We start from the raw sequence: 20,015 nt of genomic DNA, 5'->3' as shown, positions 1-20,015 counted from the left end.
TTAGTGGTGTAGCTTTAACAGCATTAATTCTTCTACCGGGAACAACGTAGCTGCAGCAAAGCCGGCTGGTGTGCGTGTTTGTTGGTTTCTAGCACAAACTCCACACCCATTTAAAAGTCCTAATGCGGTATTCTGTCTTCATGTTTACTCTGATTAAAAAAAATGTGGCCCCAACTTAACCAAAAAAGGGGAGCATTTAGGAGCGGTGACGGGGCTGATATTTGTTTTGCATCAATCTTTTTTTTGTTGCAACAGTTAATTCATTTGGAGGGGATCTGAGGCTAAAAGACAGTCGAGCACTTTGTCTCCATAGTCTTCCTATGAAATTTGGATGTTGGCCTAATTCGTTATTTGCCCATTGCATGTGTTACTTGAGCATGTTATGCATGCTTATACGCTTGAACTCATTAAAGATAAGATCGATAACTAAAGTAGTGAAAGTACCTGGTGTCTTTGTAGACACACCAAGTGAGGAGTTCACCCGAACATCCCCAGGCCCCACTTATGGAGTGGTGGAGTATGGGTAATGGCTTCTTTCTCCCATACCACCTCTGAGGACACCCATCATCCACCCTGCTACCCTCTCTCCTGAACGGTAGGTGCCCTCCTAGAACTGCCTCGCCAAATTGGATTAATTAAAAGCATTGCTTTGAAGTGCCAGCCTCTTATTCACAGGAGACATGGCAGGGGGGCGGAGGGGCATGCAGAAATTATAATGGGAGTGGAGAGACCATGGGTGGGGTGATAAGAGGGAGGAAAGAGAGCATCTATGGAACAGTGGGGGGAGGTGGGAAGGAAGAGGGCAAGGGAGCGAGAAGGAAAACTTGAAGAGGGAGAGCAACAGAGAAAGGGGGCAAACAAAGAGCGAGGAAATAAGTGGGAGGAGGCCTTTCTCTTCTAAAAACTTCCTACTTTGTGGCAGTATTTCCCCAGAGCACCTGGCATACAATTAAACACATCGACTCCCCTCACTGAAGCCTCTCCTTGTCAAGAACATTGAGCAGCCACTGCAGATGGGCCGCAACTCAGAGTTGGATTCCCGGGAGAAAGTTTTGGGGCTGGAAGATGGCTACTGCAACAAGACTGGTGTAACTTGAGCTTCAGCATCCAATTAGTTCCGCCACCTATCTGACTCAATATCCTGGTGATTGCGCTGGATCAGAGGCTAGTCTGTGTAGGTGCTTCAGAGGGAGTATCCATTCACAAGAGGAGCATACTGTAGTTATGGAAGTTCTCTGTTCTCTGCCTCCTGCACCTCAGCTAAATTCACAGTGGCAATGGGAGGGATTGTATGGGGAATCAGACTGGCTAGGACAGGTCCTATCCTCAGTCACTTCCAACAGCACTCTCCATGGTAATTTATAAAGTTAAGTGCAATGCTTTCATCAATTTCCCAGGTCTAGTTTCCATCCATTTACACCGCTGTGTAATCCTACCAGTTGATATAGAGGCACGGCTTTGTTTGTTTGTTTTCCCGCTACCTCTTTGCACCGGTCTGAATCTTCATCTCGAGTGTAAACACATACAGCCTCAGTTGTTCAGGTGGGCCAACACTAGATAACGCACGCCCTCTTCAAACCCCCAGGGTGTCCATGCGTCAGATCATAGTGGGACCTTTTTTTGCCAGATCTGATACAGCAGAGCAGCGACTGTGAGTAATCCAATGATTCGGTTGATTTTATATCTTTCCCCCTGAGTAGTTATCAAGAAAATATGAATAATTCAGCAGATTAGAAATAGTTATCCTTTTAGTTGGAGTAAAAAACAAAAAAGGTTGCAGTTTCATGATAATAAAAAATAAAAAAAATTCTCTAGGAGGTTATTATTCTGGAAGACATGAAAAACCCCAAGCGGGAAACAATCCTAATATTATTTTCATTTGAATTGCTCTCGTTATTTTTGCTCAATGCCTTGCTAGCCAAAAGTGAGTCTTTCTGTAGGAGGGGATGTGGGTTGTTTACCAGAAACAGTTGCCATGAATAAACCTACAAAGCTCCACAAAGATGATAAAAATAAATGGAGGAAGCAAAATACCCACAGAAACAATTAGTTCCATCTAACGTTAGCACTAGGTCCAAGCTCTCAAGAGCAGGGAGTCAGCCTTGAAGATCCTGTGCACAGTATTCTGTACTGTGTATGATATCGTCTTTCACCCTGGAGAAAAAAGAAAAAAAATGTATCGTTTCTTAGCTTCACATTTTTATTTGTTTATGATCAACATGTATTTTCTAGGATCTTTGGTGTTCCAACACCCCTTAGTTGCACATTGACTACTGTCATATACTGCGGTTTACCCTTTAAAAGTAGATAGAAAACCACTTCAAATCACAATCTCCTAAAAAAAAAAACTGGCACACTGAAGACACTTCCTTGTTGAGTTCACGTACACTCAAAAGATCACATATTGACACACGTGAGAAAAAGACACCATTGTGAGTCAGTGACAACAGAACAAATACACTCATGACCTTTAGAATTTCCCTGAAAGTATTCATATAGGAAGCTCATTATCCTCAATTTATAAAACACATTTCAGACTTAAATATATATATCTAAAAAAAATCCTAAACAGATTTGATCCAAATTTCAATCATATCCAGAAGGTCACAGACATTTTTATTCTGCTGCACAAACATATTAATATCAGCTGTATGAAAATATTGAGTGTAATGCCTTGACAACACTGAGTTTTGTGATGATCTGTGAACAGTGCAAAGCGTTAAGTAAATACGTTGAGTATGTAATGTGATTACATATTGCCCTTAAATTGCACAGAAAATGAAAAAACACGGGGAGTCGCAAAACGTCCTGGGCTGTGGAGAACTGAATGTGGCCATTTCTACTGTATATACCGTAGTTCCACTATTTAACTAGGGGTTCTTGATTGAGTTTTGAACTGATGCGCACGCTGGCGGATTATTGTGTGTTGGCGAACTGAGGAATAAAGAGCACAGATAGAAGGTGAAAGCCGAAACGGATGAGCTCATCTAACGCAATGCTGCATGAGCATCAAGGGTGACCAAATCCAACGCTGCTCTTTCGCTCACTGCGTTTTCCCTCCCACTTCAAACCCAGCAGGACCGGAGCCCACAGGGAGCAGCTGTTCAGCTCTCCTGCTCCACCTCACCCAACAGTCACCCATGAAGCCACTGTAAGCTCCTGTCTTCTGATTTAGAACACATCCTTTTCCCCATTAGCCCTCTTGACCAACAGGACACTAGAATGCAGTCCATCATATCCTCTTCAAATACAATAGAAAACAGTACATTCCACCTGTTCAAAAACAAAACAAATAAGAAAAACGTGAGATGAGTGTGCTCAAAAAAAGAAATAAAAAACGTGGGAAACAAAAGTGTCAGGCTGTCTGCTCCAGTTTCCAAAGGGGGTCTTTTCAGGAGCAGAGTCTGACAGATCTGGGTTAGCCTGAACCATTCTGATGCCTGATGTGTCTCTTGGTTTGTCTGTCGCAAACACTTTCCCGTTACACCCTTTTCTACTACCCAGATCACTCTGAGATCCAACCCAAGAACTGTAAATGAGACTCCGGTCTTCCTGCTCTTTCCAAGGGTCGATGGTTAGAAGTTGTTGTAAACAGATGATTTTTGTATAAAATCAGAATGGTATTGTCCCTCATGGATCATGAAACAAATTAATGCTGGAATAACAAGCATATATTTGTCCAAATCTAATTTCACTCTGAGTCTGACGCTATGAGAGGTAATCTAGTATTTCCCATAACCTTACAGGAGTCATTACAAGCCATAATGGGATCAATTATTTTTTTTTATTTTTTAACCTTTATTTAACTAGGCAAGTCATTTAAGAACAAAATCATATTTTCAATGACGGCCTAGGAACAGTGGGTTAACTGCCTGTTCAGGGGCAGAATATTTGTACCTTGTCAGCTCGGGGGTTTGAACTTGCAACCTTCCGGTAACTAGTCCAACGCTCTAACCACTAGGCTACCCTGCCGCACCATTGAGAACAAATTCAAATGAAGATCGGCACAGTACAAGTGAGTGGTCAGTCATAGAGTATCGGAAAACACTGGGAAGACAATTTCACAATTGGATAAACGAATGAACAAAATATATTTATCGCTTTGACAATCTTCCTGAAGTTGTTTGTCGTCAGATCAGCATATGAACCGACAAATGGTGCATTGCTCTCCTAGAAGTGATCTGAACAACAGAGATAGACAGTGCTGCTGCAGGGTCACATGACTAATGCAACTCTGGTTAAATTTATATGAAAAAAAGATTATGATCAACCTTACGTTATTGCTTAAGTTGGCATATCTTCTATAACCATCATCTTTCTAAAACATAAATAAACTCAACAGATACAACCGATACAATCACAATATACACAATACATAGAGAGACAGATATAAGCAGTGCAAGTTGGCTGGACCAACAGTGGCTGAGAGACAAAAACCTGTTCATAATGCGTAACTTTTCACATCCAAATATACAAAAAGTAACCCATTCACCATGGAGCTGCAGTAAGCACTTCCGAATTCATTAATTCAACAGTTTCTTTCACTGTCACAACCGACCACCTTGATAGGAAAAACAAGAACTAAAATGTATTCTTTTTTTGCAGATTACTGTTTAAAACCAGTTTTAAAAAGGACTAAGAACTGACCAAGCCGTTTGAAGCACACAAAGTCCATTCAACCTAGAGAGCTTTGCCCCTGTGGTGACTCGGAATGCTATCAGCACCACCGCCCCTGTGCACCTCCAACTGCCTCTCTGTCACAACCCTCAAGGCACCGGGGCGGCTCGTGGGAGGCAAACAGGCCATTTTTAAAGAGAGCATCTCCTTTTCAAATTCCTTTTAGCCTTAGATGACTGGGCTCAACATACCACAGTGGACCTAGAGAAGGAATCCTACTGTATAAAAGACAACCATCACAAAACATGGGCTGACCGTTTGAAATCGTAGAAGAGGATACACTATTGTCGAAATGCTTCACTTCAAATACTTGGCACAGCATTTAGGTGTTTCAAAACGCGTTTCGAAGTTACGAGGCTGCGGATCTAGGGCTCATGATCTTACATGCCAGTAGTACATGTGTACTGTACCCTGTTATTATTACATCAACCTTTGAAATACATAAGTCATGCTGTTTGTTTTATTTTCCCGGGTACGGATTAGCCATTGTCACACACACACCCGACCGCACACTGTACACCAGATACAGGCATCACACTGGATAGAAAAGAGTAATGGTATTATCTGGCCACTGTCTGGGGGCAAAGTCTTGTAATGCTACTAGGTTCAGCTTAACAAAGGATCGGCAATATTTGTCGAAGGATCGGCAATATTTGTCATCAACTATATGGTCGAGCTATTGTGACGCACTATTTGAACTTTACAAATCAAAACGTTGCAGCTTAATCAGTAAGGCACTATCAATATGTTGAAAAGAAGTCTAAATGAGAAGGAGGTTATGATATCATAAATAAGCAACAACAACAAAAAAGGAGTCGGGAACTATTTTGTCATTAACAGCGCACAGCGATAATATCGAATATCGCCCATATTTGGAGTAGCATATTGTGGAATTGGTCTCCCTAAATATCGCCCAACCCTAAATTCTACTTTGTAATGTAATGCTGCTCTCCTATGTAGTACAAGAGATTCAAAGTTATCTTGGGTCAACTACATCTTTGCGAACCACTAATCAACCATGACGACTATAAAGGAAGAATGAAACGTTTTGCAACCACAAAGGGTGACATAGAACATCCTCTCTCTCTCAAACAATAAAATATAATTCATAGACATAAAAAAACAGATAGTCATCCAGGTTCACAATCAAATTGTACCAATGTGATTGGTTAATAAAATGTGCTTCTACTCAGCATATCAGCTTCTTGCTAATAGTGGTCAAGAGTCTTATCACGTTTTGCGAAAAAAAAAGTTGCAATTTGATCATGGAATTTGGTCCTAGATGGCCTTTGAAAACCACTGATCTGAACCCTGATTGTAAAAGAGTCACTCAGGTCCACCTCCCTCCGATAGAATGGTCAAACTGTAGCTTTGGATTCCTGCACTCAATTGGGCAATGACACAAGTCTCAAACGGAAGTCTGGGCACGGAAAATAACACCACATCCAAGGAAGAGACCAAGCCTAATCCTAGGTTGAAGATAGGTCTCATCCAGCCTACTTTTGGATAGAAATCAGGACATGCAATGGAGGAGTAGGATGAAGTTCCAATCCCATTGTTGCCTCCAGAAAAAACAGTAGTCAATGTAATAAGGCTAGAGGAAGGAGAGTCTTCTAGGTAGAGATCAGATGGATATGGAAAGCACATGACCATCTATTGACTGTAGGGGTCTCCATGGTAACTGGCACTGTAGCTGTTGTTGTCGAGAGGGGAGACAACAGGGGACAGGGTTGAAGAAAAGGAGGAGGAAGCAGAGGGCGAGTGTAGATCTAGATCATCGACAAGTCCCACACCCTCAAACGTATCGTCTATGTCCATAGGGGTCCCATTGGCCCCCTCCTCCACCCCAATGGGCCCCTGAGGGCTGAGATGAAAAGAGACTGATGTACTGGAAGGGGATAGGTGCTACTGTCCTGCTATGGGCCCCAGAGGGCTCTAACAGGAAGGCTGATCTCTCACCCAGCTACATGCTCTGGTGGGTCAGAATACGGGAGGTGGGCTCTGTGAACGACAGAGTGCCCCGGTGGGGCGGAGAGAGGGACGTCCAACCATCACCACCACCCTAAACCCCTGCCCTGGGTGCCTCTGTCCCCACCCGGTGCCTCTGTCCCAGTCTGGGAGCCGCGGTGGATGCGGTGGCTAACGATGATGCTGTTACCGAAGCTGCCCATGGTGGTGCTCTGCTCCCTCTGGACAACGGCCGTCATACCACCCTCAGCGATCAGCCCACGGAGCCGAGAAACGGCGTCCTCCCCACTGCCCTGGTCTTGAGATTCCCCTGGGAGGGGGAGGAGGAGGAAAAGACATGGAGAGCTTGGTAACACATACAGTAGAAACAGTCACATTCATTTCCTCAATGTTGGATTCACTTCATTACTGAAGCAAAAACATGTTGGTTCGCAATGTTCTACTCGCTCAACATGTTGTTTGCACCTAACTACACACACATGAACAACAAACAATTTCCACTTTTTACACAGATGCATGTCCTCTGCTTGGCGGTTGAGAAACTGCCTCCATAACTGTAACCAGACAGTATAAACTATTTGAGGGAAGGTGGAAGTGGCAGGCATGACGTGATGGAAGTGGGCCTCTTCTCTGTGATTTGGCACGGCGCGGTGATATCCGCGCTAGCCGTAGCGCTAGCCCTAATGATGGCCACGTTACCTGACAGGGGAAAAATATAGGTAATTATAAGGCTGGCTAATGTCTTAGTGTCCATCTAGCCTGGCTAAATCTACTCCTAAAACAGCGTTACCAGTCTGCTCTAGCATCTAGCCCCTACAGTAATACCACATACAGTAATCATATTAGTCGGGCAGCTGCTGTTGGTGCAGAGTTCAACTTATCCCAATCCCCTATTGAAAGGAAATCAAAAGATTATTTACCGAGCCTAAAAAATACATTAAGCAACATCTCGGAGGAAGTGCAGCCAAATAAATGTTTGAAACTAGACAGCCGTGTACTGTAACATCAGTGGAGTATGAATAGAGTGAGACATGATGCAACTCAAGTGTTACGCCTATCTGTCAAGCACACATGGATATTTGGCTTTGCCACAACGTGATTGGCTGTTTATACCCATGAATTCAAAAAAATATATTCCTCTACAGGCAAAAAAAAATAAAACTGTATATGAAGATAACTGAGCGAACGTCGGCAGCCTAAATGTTTTGCAATCGCACTTAATGTGATGCGGGGAATGAATATGAGAGAGTGAGTCGGCTGCCTCTAGCGATGCATGGAGAAGCCAGACTGACAGATCAGAGTACTGGGTGTTATCTGTCAGTCACGGACTCTCCCGGGACTCTGCAAAGGAAATTCATATTGAAATCTGTGTCAAAAAACAAAGCCACACTCAGAAGCACACAAGTGCAGTACCATAAGGTGGAAACACGGCAACTTTAGCGTCCAAAACTTCAGGCATTCAGGATATGAACATAGTCCTTAAAAAAATATATTATTGTACTTATGGCCCTGTCCCTTCTACTGAAAACAGGAGGCAACTGCATTGTTGTTTTTGTCAGGTGCTTAAATTGTTGGGAATGTGTCAATTTGGAAGAGTGAACACAGGCTGTATGTTTTTGTTCTTCATTTGAATTGGGCTCCAAGCAACCATAAAAGTTTATGAACAATGGTATTATACCGTTATCTGCAGAATTACACTGGGTGTGCCAGCAGGACAGTGACCCTGGCAGTGCCCTAATTCGTATGGATGAGGCTACAACTGTAAATTGGAAGAACATTCAAAAGAGCTACTGTTTACTATGTACAATATTATTTTTCGCACCGTGTTTGCTGGCAAGTCACATCCCCTCCACAGTTTATGGCTACTGTATTCACTACGCACATTACGATAATTTGTGGTCTATAGATCATATTCCTTAGAGTGTAAGAAATGTGTGAGCGTCGACAACTGGGCTGTAATAATCCCAGCCGTAATAATGCTCTGTTGCCCCTACAAGGGGGAGGCCATTAACGGGTTTAATGAAGGGGAGAATATGAGGGAGGAAGAGGGAGGCCTCCTCCCTCCGTTTCCTCAGTCCCAGAGATAAGGAGACAGTGAGTACTGACAATCTTCTCAGACAAGGACCAAACGTATTTATCACAGCCAACCACCTCTGTTGACTGACTGGTCTTGCTAATGATGTGGTGGTAGAACGGTGTTGAGATCATAGATAAAGAACTGAGATGACCTCGTGTGTGTTTTCTCTGACTCACCTGGAGCTACATTATGTCTCCTTTATGTCTCCTATTTGGCAGCTGTTTTGCTCTCAGGCAAAGATTGTCTTGACTTTTAACACTATTTTGTGGCATATAATGACCCCACAAATGCCACTCAAATTGAGATAAGATTGTATTTACACTGAGAATCAGGTGTGAGGAGGAGGACTGGATGGGGTTACCTGGGTTAGCCAAGGTGGTGCTGGCCTCTGAGGAGGCCTCGGCTGACAGAGACGGTGCCGTCTCTGTGCTGCTGCCTGGATGAAGGTTCCTTACGTGTCCACCAACTCGGGGAGGAAGGAAATAAACGCAGCACATGTTGAGACCTTGTTCGCTGGGAGAGATTGTACATTTACCTTTATACGGTTTAGAAAACGTGCGTGCCTTGGTGACGCCGACAGAATCTTGTGTTCGACATGTAAGAGGAAAAGTACATCCAGTCAGATTACAACCGTTTACCCAGGTAAACATTCAAACTCATTCAAATCCTCCAAAAACAGTCAGATTACAACCGTTTACCCAGGTAAACATTCAAACTCATTCAAATCCTCCAAAAACAGTCAGATTACAACCGTTTACCCAGGTAAACATTCAAACTCATTCAAATCCTCCAAAAACAGTCAGATTACAACCGTTTACCCAGGTAAACATTCAAACTCATTCAAATCCTCCAAAAACAGTCAGATTACAACCGTTTACCCAGGTAAACATTCAAACTCATTCAAATCCTCCAAAAACAGTCAGATTACAACCGTTTACCCAGGTAAACATTCAAACTCATTCAAATCCTCCAAAAACAGACAGATTACAACCGTTTACCCAGGTAAACATTCAAACTCATTCAAATCCTCCAAAAACAGTCAGATTACAACCGTTTACCCAGGTAAACATTCAAACTCATTCAAATCCTCCAAAAACAAGGGAATTCTTCAAGGTGATCTGCACCAAAAAATAAATACGTCAAGGAGATGGATTTGTACTGAGTGTAGTACCCCGTACAATGATATATTTGTAGAAATATAGACTTACTCCGACTGAGAAACCTGTGCTGTGTTCAACCATATCCCTGAAACATGTTTCCTAAAGAAATGTGTAGTCTCAGGGAGGGGGAGAGGAATCGGATTAGTGCAGTGTTTTGTTGCTCCATCTGCGAGGTGGAGAGATGAAAGCCTGCATTGGGCGGCTGCCGTCTGCCGATGAAAGTCTTAAAGTCTCTCGTATGCAAAACTGGACTAGGAACAGTTTCTCCAATACATGTTCTCTCATACCTACAAAATCGTGGATATCTGATTGTGACATCAAAGGTGAATATTGCTGTGACTATTTTCACCTCCAGATCCAATCAAACCAGAGACTGACAAGGCTAGGGGATTATACCGAAACTCGCATGGCATCAGGGAATTGGATATAAGACCTGCCAGTGGGTGGCATTCTATCTGACTGTTCGACACCACAAGGCCAGAGGCTGCGTGAGTAGCACTCTCAATGTCAGACACCTGTCCACCTGCTAACTGAACTGCAGGACCTTTTTAGAGTGGACGTTTTCCAACAGTATAAACTTGACAGGTACAAATGCATTTAGGTTTTCGCCTTAGAAGGGATGACAGGACGTTTTCAGTGATGGATTCCACCCATATACCTTAACGACGCCTCCTCTTAATAAGTAGATGACAGGCGAGCCTTGGTTGGTTAACCACAAAGAAAAAAAACAATGTTCAGTACAAAAACTGTATGGTGACGTTTCGGACCTAAGATGATCCTCATTCAAACCATTAACCAATAGTTCAGTAAAAAAACAAGTAAACTGAAGATTTGAAAGATAATTTATCCCTCACCCCACACATATACGGTATAACCTGTGTAATTACACGCTTTTCAAAATACTGAAAGTTTCCAGTCATTAAACTGGAGGGGTTTCTTGACGACTCAGATAGTAAATGGTAAGTCCTGGGTGTCCTCTATTGCTACTGTTGATTAGTCAAATATCCTCAGTCTATTCTCCATATCCCCATCGAACAGCGGGAGGCGCCATTTAAATCCTCTTCAGTGGAGTAAGAGAGCGCCTGCTTTATTGCTCTGCCCTGTATCATCTCCCAAGCGTGGCCCCAAAAACACAGAAGGTGTTGAGGGAACGTTTCCTCCGTACCCACACGGCCTCTATTGGCACATCAGAGGACCAGCGCTGAGCATTTCCTGTAGTCTCTCCGACTCTCCCGCTCTCTCTCTCTCTCTCTCTCTCCCCGTGGGATAAATGATCATTTGGCCTCATAATGCAACTCAGGCGCTTTAGCGTCATCGCTGTCCTGACAAATTGATTGCGTCTGATTTACCTGAGCGGTGGGGCTATTAGGGCTTTCCGAAGTGTGTCGCTGCCTTAATGAAAGCAGGTGGGAAGTGTCACCTTGTGTTTAATACTCTCCTCTGCACAAAACACAGGGTGTCAGAATGGCTGGAGGGGACTCGACTCAAACGGAATCTTGGCTAAAGTCACTTTGCCAGGTGGGTGTAACAGAGATGCTGGTGGGTTTCTTTCTTGGGGATCATTCGGGAATACGATAAATCAGAGCTACTTAACTAAAATGACATATTAGGCCTTGCACAAAAGTGAAAGTAAGACGCTGGGCAAGAGTGTTCTTTGAGCCGGCTATTCTGCCAAGGCATAAATAGGGTAGGTGTGTCATGACTCTTATTATCATAAAATGCGATCATCCTCTCACCACAGTGCTGCTAATCCATTTCAAATGAACACGTCGAGCAATGTTTGAATACAACCTGCTGAACAAGAGTTGGGCCTGAGGAGTGTGCTGTTCAATGCGATGTGCGGAGGCGTGTTCCCAATGCCTGCTCTATCCAACAGCAACACTCCATCAGGCATGCACTGGAGAGAGCTGCTAAAGAGTCACTTAAGGCATCACAGCCGTGGAGATGCTGATTGGTCAAACCAGCCAGCTCACAGTATGTGGATGGATGACTCAGATCTGAATGATACGTAAATATAATTTCCCTTTGCACCAGGCCCATTGGGACTATTTTGACCTACAGTCTATTTGCACACACCAGTAATATTATGATGAATAAATTCAGGTTTTAATCATTAAAAACCTTTTCTTTGTGATGAGTAATATTGTACCTCCATAATTTGCATACAATACCTCCATCTACCACTGAAAACTCCTTGGATGATATATATCAGATAATATTAGATATTATGAAACCTAACTTCAGGTTTGGGTAAGAAAGTAGGTATCATGTAAGATTCTCTTACAGCGTTTCACCTCCAGCGTTTCTTATTTAAGAGGGACTCAAGTCTTTTTTTTTATGGGAAGGAAAACACTCCACTTCAAGAAATAGGCCCATTTCCACTGGAGAGTAGCGGCGTCTGAGCAGTCAACTTTTGAAGGGCGGCGGGTCTGCAGTCAAAACAATCAAACCTTAATTACCGCCGAACTCCTGAACACCTGTCAAGAGAATCCTCTCGTAGCTCAACCTGCATGACGAGGACCATGGCAGAATGAACAGACACGGTCAGAACTGGTTCCAAGTGAGGTTCAGTTTGTACATGCCTACATACAGCACAGTGGCTCTCTATCTCCTTGCTATGCTATATAACCATTATACCAGTCATCGGTACATGAACAACAATAGGGGAGTAGAAACAGAGATAGATGATAAGTGGCGGATACGATTGGACGAAAGGTGAAAGGCCCTTGATCGCAAAGGCTTGGCATGAGAGCTGGCTTTCGATTCCTCGCCAGGTGTTTGTTTCAATCATTCATTTGTAATGAGTATAATGGGAGGTGTGGTAATGCTCTCACAACGTAATGCCTCGTGTACAACATTCCAGCTGAGCCGAAATGGACTGTGGTGCTCTGTTTGTGGATACGGACTCTTATGGAATTGAGTCTAAAACCCATATAGTAGTACCTTAAAAAGGCCCAGACACACAAAAGTAGACCATGCAGGTCTAATTTTCTCTGATAGTGCTCACTTTCCCAGATGTGCCACTGAAAAACATAAAGACACAGTCATGAAAATTATATTTCAGTGCCCCAAGAGAGACGTGTTTTGGATGAGACCCAATATCACGACATCTATTTCTGTGATCTGTTACTAAGACAGTTAATGCAGAGATATCGGGTAATTGGTATTGCTATATTACCACTGGGACAACAGACAAGTAATGGTCCACTTCACCAGACTTTGGAACATAGGGCAGAGGTTGTCTTAAAGGGCAATTTCACTTCTTTTTAAAAATGTATTTATTTTTTTACTTCACATTGACTATGTCCAGCACCACCTCAACATCAACATATGTGAAAATGGCACCTTTCTGTTTTGTAGTAAAAAAGAGAGGAAGTATAAGTATTTCCAAATGACATCATTGATGTGCATCATGTGATTTTAACCAATTATGAGTAGAATATTTATGAATTATGAATATTGCCTACGAATTGGTTGATGATGTCCTTGGAAAGACACGGTATCTTCCTCTATCTTTTTTTTTACCACAAAATATAGAAACACGCCATTTTCCCATACAGTATGGTGATGTTGGGGTGGTGCTGAAGATGACGAATAGGAAGTTGAAAAATTGTGAAATGTACCTTTAATTAACTAAATAAGTATTTGCTTCCTGTAGCCAGGTTCTGTATAAGCCATTAGTGCATGCCTTTGAGGTCTTTGTTCTGCTCTGTATGGAATGAGGTCAAGGAGGTTGTTAAGACTGATTGCAATTAGGTTAAGTCTTAAATGCCAAATGAAAAGGCTTCTATAAAAAGTGAATTCAATTATGACGCTACTAATTTGCCAGGTTGTATTTCCTGACAGCAACGAGGAACAAATTCCCCATTCATGAAAGAAACCCAGCCATTGTAGAAATGCCGTAAAACGGAAACCTAGTTGTGAATTCAGTGATGGGGTGATCATTACCATCACCAACTATCCAAGAGGGTCGCTAGCTGATATGATTAATCACAAGACCAGAATGGTGATTTACACAGTTAACTCGCTCAATTAATGACACATTTATGCTTGAGGGGAGCGTTGGGCTCTCTGCATATATATTGCATATTGTGACTTACCTGTTAAGACATCACATAGTTGAACAGCTCAGTATTATGAAAATGATATACAGTGCCTTCGGAAAGTATTCAGACCCCTTGACTTTTTCCAAATTTTGTTAAGATTCCAGCCTTATTCTAAAATGTATTAAATTGTTTTCCCCCTCATCAATCTACACACAATAACCAATATTAACAAAGCAAAAACAAGTTGATTTTTTTGCACATTGATTTAAAAATAAAAAAAGGAAAATATCACATTTACATAAGTATTGGACCTTCGCCCCAGTCTGAGGTCCTGAGCGCTCTGGAGCAGATTTTCCTCAAGGAGCTCTCTGTACTTTGATCTGTTCATATTTGCCTCCGTCCTGACTAGTCTCCCAGTCCCTGCTGCTGAAAAACATCCCCATAGCACGATGCTGCCACCACCATGCTTCACCGTAGGGATGGTGCCAGGTTGCCTCCAGATGTGACACTTGGCATTCATACCAAAGAGTTAAATTTCCTCCAGATTCAATCTTGGTTTCCTCAGACCAGAGAATTTTGTTTCTCATGGTCTCAGAGTCTTTAGGTGCCTTTTGGCAAACTCCAAGTGGGCTGTCATGTGCCTTTTCCTGAGGAGTGGCTTCCGTCTGGCCACTCTACCATAAAGACCTGATTAGTGGAGTGCTGCAGAGATGTTTGTCCTTCTGGAAGGTTCTCCCATCTCCACAGAGGAACTCGGGAGCTCTGTTAGAGTGACCTTCGGGTTCTTGGTCACCTGTCTGACCCTTCTCTCTCGATTGCTCAGTTTGGCCGGACGGCCAGCTCTAGGAAGAGTCTTGGTGGTTCCAAACTTCTCCATTTAAGAATGATGGAGGCCACTGTGTTCTCGGGGACCTTCAATGCTGCAGAATTCTTTTGGTACCCTTCCCCAGATCTGTGCCTCTACACAACCCTGTCTCTGAGCTCTACGGACAATTCCTTCAACCTCATGGCTTGGTTTTTGCTCTGACATGCACTGTCAACTGTGGGACCTTATATAGACAGGTGTGCCTTTCCAAATCATGTCCAACCAATTGAATTTACCACAGGTGGACTCCAATCAAGATGTAGAAACATCTCAAGGATAATCAATGGAAACAGGGAGCACCTGAACTAAATTTCGAGTCTCATAGCATAGGGTCTGAATACTTTTGTAAATTAGGTGTTTCTGTTTTTTTATTTTTATAAATTAGCAAAACATTTGAAAAACCTGTTTTCACTGTCATTATGGGGTATTGTGTGTAGATTGCCGAGGATTTGTATTCATTTAATAAATTTTAGAATAAGTCTATAACGTAACAAAATGTGGAAAAAGTCAAAGGGTCTGAATACTTTCCAATGTCATTGTAGATCTAGTAGACAGGGTACATGCTGGAGGGACTGGGGGAGAGAGACATGGGTATAGATATAGGTAGACCTACTGTCTGTTGCTTCGGAGGCCCGGAATGTGCTGGGAACCTGTGGATCTCGGTCGGTCTGTGTTTCGGCATTCTGAAGCTGTGGGACGGGTGTCTGTGTGCCTTGTGATGTCACAACGGGGGTAGGGTGACGGGGCTGGAGACCGATGGCGTTCATAAGCCCCATGTCCCTTTCAGACCTCAAGGGGGCCCTGCTGCTCCTGCAAAACACAGACACATGGCCAACGCAGATAAAGGCCATATGGATGTAAGTGTGCGTATGACACTTGAGTGTTGGCATTGCATTTAGTTGAAAAACATCTTACTGTGCTGCCTTTACCTTTGACAGACGTGTAAGCACAGTTCAGAGAACGCCTGCTAGACAGAAGACTTACATATCTCCATTGAAGAAAGAAAAAAAACTCTACTTGCACCCCCCCCCCCCTTCTCTGAAAGCCACATATTACTATTGTTCTCACACACACCAACCATCATCAAAGGCCTGCCCCAGCCAATTCTCACCCTGGTCGCTCTCTGTCGCGGCTCCCACCAGTACCACCGCCTCGATTGTTGTTGACAGCAAATACGGGCTCACTGTGCTCAGCGGGGCCGTCTCCGTCTAACTGGGCATCTCTGGAGGGGAGAGACGAAGGAGAGAGAAAGAGATCAAAAAAGAGAGGGCGAGAAAGAAACAAAGAAAAGGAAAGAGAGGGACATTGTACAATGAGTCAGTGCTATCATGTCATCATTAATGTTTTATAATTTGGTCATATTTGTACGTTAAATCAGAGAACTAAAAAAATGTTCAGTTCCAATGTCTCACTTGTCATGTCAGACCTATACAGCAGGATATGCTAAAGCTTTCAATAAGTTACAGTATTTCAAGCAAAAAAGGATGTATTGTACATCATAAAACAAAATGTTTTGCTAGACAGAATGAGCAGTCCATACAATACCAACAAGCAAATCCCTCACAATGGTCCCCAGCATTAAGATGAAAAATCTTTAGTGCTGCTTCATTGCATCATAGCTCAGAATGACACAACATTGACTGAGGCAGGTTGTCAGACCTGGATGCATCCACAACTGTGATTTCATCGGATAAAAATCAATTCAGGGCAAGCACTCCAGCTATCTTCCGTGTAGAGTATAAATAAAACGTACATAATTTTACCTTGCAGTGAAACAGTTGAGATCGTTTTCTTAGTACCGCACTGGTCTGAGAATCTGACCAATAAGTGTCTGTTCCATTGGTGTTGAGGCATAGAATGTGGTGTTGAACCATAAAATAACCTTAAGATCTTCAATTCACATTTAAAACATTCCTGTCCAGTAGGATTGGATTAAATCTTTAAACAGAGACGGAATGGCACTGGAGTTCACCTAGAGGCAGCCTTGGTATTTTAATCCTGCAAAATGATCCATAATTATTTCTTAAGTGGGGGCGGCAGGTAGCCTAGTGGTTAGAGTGTTGGGCCAGTAACCAAAAGGTTGCTAGATTAAATCACCGAGCTGACAAGTTAAAAATATTTCGTTCTGCCCCTGAACAAGGAAGCTAACCCAATCATTGTAAATAAGAATTTGTTCTTAACTGAGTTTCCTAGTTAAAAAAAAGGTTAAATATTTTTTTTAAATTAAAGTGTTTTTTAAGCGCATTGTTTTTAGCAAAGTTTTGTTTTTTGACAGCTTATCAAGTATAGAACATAAGAATTTTTCGCTTTTTAAATCATCAACGTTAAATTAGTTAGCATATTTGGCTACTTCTCCAACCTCTCCAATCAACCAGCAAATTGTTTGGATTCAAATACCAGCAGAGCTAGGTCTTTCTAGCTCCTCATCTCCTGGACCAAATGCTGGATGAAAAGACTCTGAAATGGCAGAAAACTTTCCTCAGAAGTTTTGAACAGATTAAAACAACCCTGCGTAAGGACCTTAAGAACAGCCTCTCGATACGGGCTCCTACGGAAAACATGGTGAGGACGACGAGGCGGTAGGAGACTAATTAACAAACCAAAGTCTATTGTATGCACTAACAATGAGAGTACCGGAGTTAGGTGATCACGGGCCTGGCCATTTCTGCAGGCTGACCCTCAGGCAAATTACGTCACCCACTCCAAGCCAATACAGTCCATACAGAGAGCAGTGAACCAACCAAAATGTAATGAACGTTTTTTCCACCAATGCCTTCACACGTCGTGCACTCTACAATATTCAAGGCTTAACAAGTCTCCTCTTTTGTATGAGTTTATCTCAGAGAATGATTTTGACCTGATCTGCCTCATTGAAAAAGGGCACAAAGAGGGGGACTATTAGCATCCTAGATGCGGCAGCTCCGCCTGGATATAAATACATTGAAAAGGCGCGCGACCGTGGTGGAGCCCCCCTCCTGAGTTTTGTGAACTATTAACCTCTGTACGCTAAACCCTCTCCAACATTATAATTTTGGGTGACTAACATCCATGCTGACTCACCAAAGTGCTCTACGACTGCTGACTTCCTTAACATGCTGGACTGCCTAAACCATGTGCAACATGTAAATGTTCCCCACCCACAATCGTCGACACACAATACATTATCACTGGAGATGTCCCTGCCTCTAACTTGGATGTCCTTGAACTTGGGTGTATCTGAACCACAAGCCTGTGACATGGTCTGACTGCTCCCATTCCGCTCCAACGCCAAAAGGGGACCTTTCAATTCTGCCACCTTAGGAAACTTAACACACCCCTCTTCCTGGAAAACATCTAGCCCACCTTTGAGTCTGACTGCAGTGAGCTGGCCCTCGACGACATGGTCAACCTGTATAACAGCACTATGGGTAATACCCTGAACATCACTGCTCCCGAAAAAACACGAAAGTAACCTTCCAACACTCTTCAACCCGGTTCACCGATGAACCGCACAGAATGAAGACTCATGGCCGTAAGCTTCAGAGGCATTGGAGGAAGGACGGCTTCACTGTCCATCTACTGGCCTACAAAGACCATCACGCAAACAAGCTATTCTGCTGCCCTAAAAGCAGCACGATCAGCCTTCTACTCCATCATGATCGACAACAACAAAAGCTAACCTCAGAATCCTCTTTCTCAACCATCAACCACCTTCTCAAGCCTGCAAACTCATCTGAGCAGTGCAATCGGAACTTTTAAAGCGGGCCTTAAAACACGTTTCTTCTGACTGTCTTTCTTATAGTCCTAACCTGGGAAGTCCTTTTAGCACCTAGCCTAATACTGCCATTTCCTGCGTTGATTCTAAATGTATGATGTTTTTAGTGTATATATATTTTGCCCTTGTAGAGCTATGAGACGACACAGTAGGTGACTAGTTAAATAGAATAAAAAATGTCAATTCAAAGCGCTATACAAATTAAATGTATTTTATTATTACTACTATATGAAAGAAATTCTCCAGTTCTCTTGTATACTTTTTATGCAGTACTGAAAGTAGTGCTGACGAGCTAAAAGTGGTCCCAAAAATTGCATACAACGTTATACATATGCAGATATCTGCACCACGTCATTGCTCTCTCTTGCTCTGCTGTGTGTGAATCTTGCTAGCTGCCACTCAAATGGCAAGGGGCTGAAGCTCATTGGCTATAACTTTAATTGCTAGGGGGCTGGGCCGCGTGAGGGGAATTTAGGTGAAAAGGGCACAGCACAGCTTCCAGAAAAATTGGGATTTTTTAGCTAATTTAGTTAAAACAGTAATTCTGCTCATAGATTATGCATGTATGAACTAAACATTCAGCCCTAAATGGGAGGTAAAAAAAATACTTATTAATCGCCATAGTTACAGAGCATGTCTTTAAGTCACACCCAAATAGTATTGTGGCCTGAGTGTTGGGAGAATGCAAGCCCTCCATAAAGCCTGATTACATTGAATAGCTAGAGATAGTCAAGCAGTTGGTTACTGGGAAGACAGCACCATTTAAATGCATCTATCAGCTGTATCTTATTAGACAGATTAATAAACTGCATCTTATTAGAAGGATTAATAAAATGCATCTTATTAGAAGGATTAATAAAATGCATCTTATTAGAAAGATTAATAAATTGCATCTTATTAGAAGGATTAATCAACTGCATCTTATTAGCTGGAAATGAGCAAAATAATTTTCCATGTTCCATTAATCCCCAGCTGCATTTTATTAGAAGGATTAATAAACTGCATCTTATTAGAAGGAAACGGGCAAAATAAGTTTCCATGTTCCATTAATCCCCAGCTGCATTTTATTAGAAGGATTAATATACTGCATCTTATTAGAAGGAAACGGGCAAAATACGTTTCCATGTTCCATTAATCCCCAGCTGCATTTTATTAGAAGGATTAATAAACTGCATCTTATTAGAAGGATACGAGCTAAATAAGTTTCCATGTTCCATTAATCCCAAGCTGCATTTTATTCGAAGGATTAATGAACTGCATCTTATTAGAAGGAAACGGGCAAAATAAGTTTCCATGTTCCATTAATCCCCAGCTGCATTTTATTAGAAGGATTAATAAACTGCATCTTATTAGAAGGAAACGGGCAAAATAAGTTTCCATGTTCCATTAATCCCCAGCTGCATTTTATTAGAAGGATTAATAAACTGCATCTTATTAGAAGGATACGAGCTAAATAAGTTTCCATGTT

At 42.5% G+C, this 20,015-nt stretch overlaps 1 pseudogene; it reads right to left on the bottom strand.

Moving 5' to 3' along the window:
• The window catches only part of LOC139385295 (activating molecule in BECN1-regulated autophagy protein 1-like), a 148,077-nt pseudogene that overhangs the window by 56,188 nt on the left and 71,874 nt on the right, over positions 1 to 20,015 (bottom strand).

The sequence above is a fragment of the Oncorhynchus clarkii genome, chromosome 26, assembly GCF_045791955.1.
Source record: "Oncorhynchus clarkii lewisi isolate Uvic-CL-2024 chromosome 26, UVic_Ocla_1.0, whole genome shotgun sequence".
Lineage (NCBI taxonomy): Eukaryota > Metazoa > Chordata > Actinopteri > Salmoniformes > Salmonidae > Oncorhynchus > Oncorhynchus clarkii.
Note: the sequence above shows the minus strand (reverse complement) of the source record. Positions and strands in the feature narration are given on the sequence as shown.